The 7,075-nt window shown below is 36.6% G+C and overlaps 1 non-coding gene across 1 annotated transcript; it reads right to left on the bottom strand.

Moving 5' to 3' along the window:
- Positions 1 to 5,690: 5,690 nt before the first annotated feature.
- Positions 5,691 to 5,798, bottom strand: LOC112730781 (small nucleolar RNA R71). The gene has a single exon (XR_003166591.1). It is a non-coding gene; the product is annotated as a small nucleolar RNA R71 (small nucleolar RNA).
- Between the last annotated feature and the right edge of the window lie 1,277 nt (positions 5,799 to 7,075).

The raw sequence follows: 7,075 nt of genomic DNA, 5'->3' as shown, positions 1-7,075 counted from the left end.
ATATTCTAAGTTTGGTGTGGTAAAAGCATAAGCTTTTTGTTTTTCCATTACCATTGATGGCACCTATGACCGGAGAATCCTCTAGAAAAGGAAAAGGGAAGACAAAAGCTTCCACCTCCGAGTCATGGGAGATGGAAAGATTCATCTCCAAAGCTCATCAAGACCACTTCTATGATGTTGTGGCTAAGAAGAAGGTAATCCCTGAGGTCCCTTTCAAAATCAAGAGGTGCAGGAAGCTCATCACCATGAGATCCCGGAAATGCCCCAAATGCATTTTCCTCCACAAAACTATTGGGAGCAAATCAACACCTCCCTAGGAGAATTAAGTTCCAACATGGGACAATTAAGGGTGGAACATCAAGAGCACTCCATCATCCTTCATGAAATTAGAGAAGATCAAAAAGCAATGAGGGAGGAGCAACAAAGACAAGGAAGAGACATAGAAGAGCTCAAGGACATCATTGGTTCCTCAAGAAGGAAACGCCACCATCACTAAGGTGGATTCGTTCCTTGTTCTAATTTCTTCTGTTTTTCATTTTCTATGCTGAGTGCTTATCTATGTTTGTGTCTTCATTACATGATCATTAGTAGTTAGTAACTATGTCTTAAAGTTGTGAATGTCCTATGAATCCATCACCTCTCTTAAATGAAAACTGTTTTAATTCAAAAGAACAAGAAGTACATGAGTTTCGAATTTATCCTTGAACTTAGTTTAATTATATTGATGTGGTGACAATGCTTCTTGTTTTCTGAATGAATGCTTGAACAGTGCATATGTCTTTTGAAGTTGTTGTTTTAAGAATGTTAAATATGTTGGCTCTTGAAAGAATGATGACAAGGAGACATGTTATTTGATAATCTGAAAAATTATAAAAATGATTCTTAAAGCAAGAAAAAGCAGCAAAGAATAAAGCTTGCAGAAAAAAAAATAGGAAAAAAAATAGAAAAAGAAAAAGCAAGCAGAAAAAGTCAAAAGCTCTTAAAACCAAGAGGCAAGAGCAAAAAGCCAATAGCCCTTAAAACCAAAAGGCAAGGGTAATAAGAAGGATCCCAAGGCTTTGAGTATCAGTGGGTAGGAGGGCCTAAAGGAATAAAATCCTGGCCTAAGCGGCTAAACCAAGCTGTCCCTAACCATGTGCTTGTGGCATGTATGTCATGTGAAAACTTGAGACTGAGTGGTTAAAGTCAAGGTCCAAAGCAAAAAAAAAAAGAGTGAGCTTAAGAACCCTGGACACCTCTAATTGGGGACTTTAGCAAAGCTGAGTCACAATCTGAAAAGGTTCACCCAATTATGTGTCTGTGGCATTTATGTATCCGGTGGTAATACTGGAAAACAAAGTGCTTAGGGCCACAGCCAAGACTAATAAAATAGCTGTGTTCAAGAATCATCATACTGAACTAGGAGAATCAATAACACTATCTAAACTCTGAGTTCCTATAGATGCCAATCATTCTGAACTTCAATGGATAGAGTGAGATGCCAAAACTATTCAAGAGGCAAAAAGCTACAAGTCCCGCTCATCTGATTGGAGCTATGTTTCATTGATAGTTTGGAATTTATAGTATATTCTCTTCTTTTTATCCTAATTGATTTTCAGTTGCTTGGGGACAAGCAACAATTTAAGTTTGGTATTGTGATGAGCGGATAATTTATACGCTTTTTGGCATTGTTTTTAGTATGTTTTTAGTAAAATCTAGTTACTTTTAGGGATATTTTCATTAGTTTTTATGTTAAATTCACATTTCTGGACTTTACTAAGAGTTTGTGTGTTTTTCTGTGATTTCAGGTATTTTCTGGCTGAAATTGTGGGACTTGAGCAAAAATCAGATTCAGAGGTTGAAGAAGGACTGTTGATGCTGTTGGATTCTGACTTCCCTGCACTCAAAATGAATTTTCTGGAGCTACAGAACTCAAAATGGCGTGCTTCCAATTGCATTGGAAAGTAGACATCCAGGGCTTTCCAGAAATATATAATAGTCTATACTTTGCACAAGTTTAGACGACGCAAACTGGCGTTCAACGCCAGCACTCTGCCCAATTCTGGCGTCCAGCGCCAGAAACAAGTTGCAAAGTGGAGTTCAACGCCCAAACTGGCACAAAAGCTGGAGTTCAACTCCAAGAATGACCTCTCCACGTGTAGACTTCAAGCTCAGCCCAAGCACACACCAAGTGGGCCCCGGAAGTGGATTTATGCATCAATTACTTACTTCTGTAAACCCTAGTGACTAGTTTTTTATAAATAGAACTTTTTATCATTGTATTCGTAGTCTTGGTTACTCCGGTTCCCCTCTGGAGCCGAGACCAATGAAATCCATTATCACTTATGTATTTTCAAACGGTAGAGTTTCTACACTCAATAGATTAAGGTGTGGAGCTCTGCTGTTCCTCAAAGATTAATGCAAAGTACTACTGTTTTTCTATTCAATTCAACTTATTCCGCTTCTAAGATATTCATTCGCACTTCAACTTGAATGTGATGAACGTGACAATCATCATCATTCCCTATGAACGCGTGCCTGACAACCACTTCCGTTCTACATTAGATTGAATGAGTATCTCTTAGATCTCTTAATCAGAATCTTCGTGGTATAAGCTAGATTGATGGCGGCATTCATGAGAGTCTGGAAAGTCTAAACCTTGTCCGTGGTATTCCGAGTAGGACTCTGGGATTGAATGACTGTGACGAACTCCAAACTCGCGAGTGCTGGGCGTAGTGACAGACGCAAAAGGATAGTAAATCTATTCCAGTATGATCGAGAACCTCCAAGATGATTAGCCATGCAGTGACAGCGCATCGGACCATTTTCACAGAGAGGAATAGGATGCAACCAACGACAAGGGTGATGCCTCCAGACGATTAGCCGTGCTGTGACAGAGCATTTGGACCATTTTCCCGAGAGGATTGAAAGTAGCCATTGGCACCGGTGACATCCTTACACAAAGCCAGCCATAGAAAGGAGTAAGACTGATTGGATAAAGACAGCAGGAAAGCAGAGGTTCAGAGGAACGATTGCATCTCCATACGCTTATCTGAAATTCTCACCAATGATTTACATAAATATTTCTATCCTTAGTTTATTATTTATTTTCAAAAACTCCATAACTATTTTATATCCGCCTGACTGAGATTTACAAGGTGACCATAGCTTGCTTCATACCAACAATCTCTGTGGGATCGACCCTTACTCACGTAAGGTTTATTACTTGGACGACCCAGTGCACTTGCTGGTTAGTTGTATCGAAGTTGTGACAAATTATGAATTGAGATTAGAGCACCAAGTTTTTGGAGCCATTACCAGAGATCACAATTTCGTGCACCAAGTTTTTGGCGCCGTTGCCGGGGATTGTTCGAGTTTGGACAACTGACGGTTCATCTTGTTGCTCAGATTGGGTAACTTTCTTTTCGTTTTCTTTTCAAAAAGTTTTCAAAATTTTTTCAAAAATCTTTTAAAAATTTCTCCTTTGTTTTCGAAAAAAAAAAATAATAATAATAAAAATGTTTTCAAAAATATTATTTCTTCTTCAGAATTTTTAAGAATGAATTCTAGTGTTTCATGAAACATGTTGAATCCTAGCTGGCTGTAAAGCCATACCCAAACTGCTTTGGGATTGGTCTTCAACTAATCACCTCAATGGATGTAATTTACATACTAAAGCTTGGCTGGCTATTAAGCCATGCCTGACCCTTTGATTGGAGCTTTAGGCTAAAAGAGCATAAGATTCCTGGAATTCATATTAAAAATTTTGGAATCCTTATTTTTCTTTTTCACAAATAATTTTCGAAAAAAAAATACAAAAAAAATTATAAAATCAAAAAAATCAAAAATATTTTGTGTTTCTTGTTTGAGTCTTGAGCCAAATTTCAAGTTTGGTGTCAATTGCATGTTCATCTTGCATTTTTTGAAAAAATTCATGCATTCATAGTGTTCTTCATGATCTTCAAGTTGTTCTTGGTAAGTCTTCTTGTTTGATCTTTGCATTTGCATGTTTTGTGTCTTTTCTTGTTTTTCATATGCATTCCTGAATTCTTTATGTCTAAGCATTAAAGAATTCTAAGTTTGGTGTCTTGCATGTTTTCTTTGCATTAAAAATTTTTCAAAAATGTGTTCTTGATGTTCATCATGATCTTCATAGTGTTCTTGGTGTTCATCTTGACATTCATAGCATTCTTGCATGCATTCATTGTTTTGATCCATAACTATCATGCATTGCATCATTTTTTTGTTTTTTTCTCTCATCATAAAAAAATTCAAAAATAAAAAAAATATCTTTCCCTTTTTCTCTCTTAAAATTTCGAAAATTAGATTTGACTTTTTCAAAAATTTTTAAAGTCTAGTTGTTTTTATGAGTCAAATCAAATTTCCAATTTAAAGATCTTATCTTTTTCAAAATCTTTTTCAAAAATCAAATCTTTTTCAATTTTTTTTAGTTATTTTCGAAAATTTCAAAAATATTTTTCAAAAAATCTTTTTCTTAATTTTACATCATATTTTCAAAAATAACATCATCAATTAATGTTTTGATTTAAAAATTTCAAGTTTGTTACTTGCTTGTTAAGAAAGATTCAAACTTTAAGTTCTAGAATCATACCTTATGATTTCTTGAGAATCAAGTCATTAATTGTGATTTTAAAAATCAAATCTTTTTCAAAACTAACTTCAATCATATCTTTTCAAAAATATCTTCTTATCTTATCTTTTTCAAAAATTTGATTTCAAAATATCTTTTCTATCTTCCTAACTTCTTATCTTTTCAAAATTTGTTTCAACTAACTAACTAACTTTTTGTTTGTTTCTTACCTTTTTCAAAACTACCTAACTAACTCTCTCTCTCTAATTTTCGAAAATATCTCCCTCTTTTTCAAAAATTCTTTTTAATTAACTAATTATTTTAATCTTTGATTTTAAAAAATTTTTCGAAAAATTACTAACTTCTTTCAAAAATTATTTTCGAAAATCCTCTCCCTCTCTCATCTTATTCTATTTATTCATTCATCTACTAACATCTCTTCCTCACATCACTCACCAAATTCGAACCCCCTCTTCTATCTGTGTTCGAATTTTTTCTTCTTCTCTTCTTCTACTAACAATAAGGAACCTTTTAACTGTGACATAGAGGATTCCTCTTCTTTTCTTTTTCTCTTCTCTTTCTTATGAGCAGGGACAAAGAAAAAGGCATTCTTGTTGAAGCTGATCCAGAACCTGAAAGGACTCTGAAGAGGAAACTAAGAGAAGCTAAATTACAACAATCCAGAGACAACCTTATTGAAAATTTCAAACAAGTAAAGGAGATGGCAGCCGAACCCAACAACAATAATGCAAGGAGAATGCTTGGTGACTTTACTGCACCTAATTCCAATTTACATGGAAGGAGCATCTCCATCCCTACCATTGGAGCAAACAACTTTGAGCTGAAACCTCAGCTAGTTTCTCTGATGCAGCAGAACTGCAAGTTTCATGGACTTCCATCTGAAGATCCTTTTCAGTTCTTAACTGAATTCTTGCAGATCTGTGATACTGTTAAGACTAATGGAGTAGATCCTGAAGTCTACAGGCTCATGCTTTTCCCTTTTGCTGTAGGAGACAGAGCTAGAGTATGGTTGGACTCTCAACCCAAAGATAGCCTGAACTCTTGGGATAAGGTGGTCACGGCTTTCTTAGCCAAGTTCTTTCATCCTCAAAAGCTGAGCAAGCTTAGAGCTGATGTTCAAACCTTCAGACAGAAAGAAGGTGAATCCTTCTATGAAGCTTGGGAAAGATACAAGCAGCTGACCAAAAAGTGTCCTTCTGACATGCTTTCAGAATGGACCATCCTGAATATATTCTATGATGGTTTATCTGAGCTATCAAAGATGTCATTGGATACTTTTGCAGGTGGATCCATTCACCTAAAGAAAACGCCTTTAGAAGCTCAAGAACTCATTGACATGGTTGCTAATAACCAGTTTATGTACACTTTTGAGAGGAATCCTGTAAGTAAAGGGGACGCCAATGAAGAAGGGAGTTCTTGAAATTGATACTCTGAATGCCATATTGGCTCAGAATAAAATATTGAATCAGCAAGTCAATATGATTTCTCAAAGTCTGAATGGAATGCAAGCTGCATCCAACAGTACTCAAGAGGCATCTTCTGAAGAAGAAGCTTATGATCCTGAGAACCCTGCAATAGCAGAGGTAAATTACTTAGGTGAACCTTATGGATACACCTATAATCCATCATGGAGAAATCATCCAAATCTCTCATGGAAGGATCAAAGGCCTCAACAAGGCCTTAATAATGGTGGAAGAAACAGGTTTAGCAATAGCAAGCCTTTTCCATCATCCACTCAACAACAGACAGAGAATTCTGAGCAGAATCCATCTAGCTTAGCAAATTTACTCTCTGATCTATCTAAGGCCACTGTGAGTTTCATGAATGAAACAAGGTCTTCCATTAGAAATTTGGAAGCACAAGTGGGCCAGCTGAGTTAAAGGATCACTGAAATCCCTCCTAGTACTCACCCAAGCAATACAGAAGATAATCCAAAAGGAGAGTGCAAGGCCATTGAATTAATTACCATGGCCGAACCCACAAGAGAGGAGAAGGACGTGAATCCCAAGGAGAAAGACCTCCTGGGACGTCCAGTGATCAATAAAGAGCTTCCCTCTGAGGAACCTAAGGAATTTGAGACTCATCTAGAGACCATAGAGATTCCATTAAACCTCCTTATGCCATTCATGAGCTCTGATGAGTATTCCTCTTCTAAAGAGAATGAGGATGTTACTGAAGAGCAAGCTACCAAGTTCCTTGGTGCAATCATGAAGCTAAATACCAAATTATTTGGTATTGAAACTTGGGAAGATGAACCTCCCTTGTTCACCAATGAACTAAGTGATTTGGATCAACTGACATTGCCTCAGAAGAGACAGGATCCTGGAGAGTTCTTAATACCTTGTACCATAGGCACCATGATCTTTAAGGCTCTGTGTGACCTTGGTTCAGGGATAAACCTCGTACCTCTCTCTGTAATAGAGAAACTGGGAATCTATGGGGTGCAAGCTACTAAAATCTCATTAGAAATGGCAGACAATTCAA

Source organism: Arachis hypogaea, chromosome 12, assembly GCF_003086295.3.
Source record: "Arachis hypogaea cultivar Tifrunner chromosome 12, arahy.Tifrunner.gnm2.J5K5, whole genome shotgun sequence".
Classification (NCBI taxonomy): Eukaryota; Viridiplantae; Streptophyta; class Magnoliopsida; order Fabales; family Fabaceae; genus Arachis; species Arachis hypogaea.
This window is presented reverse-complemented; position numbering and strand designations above follow the sequence as displayed.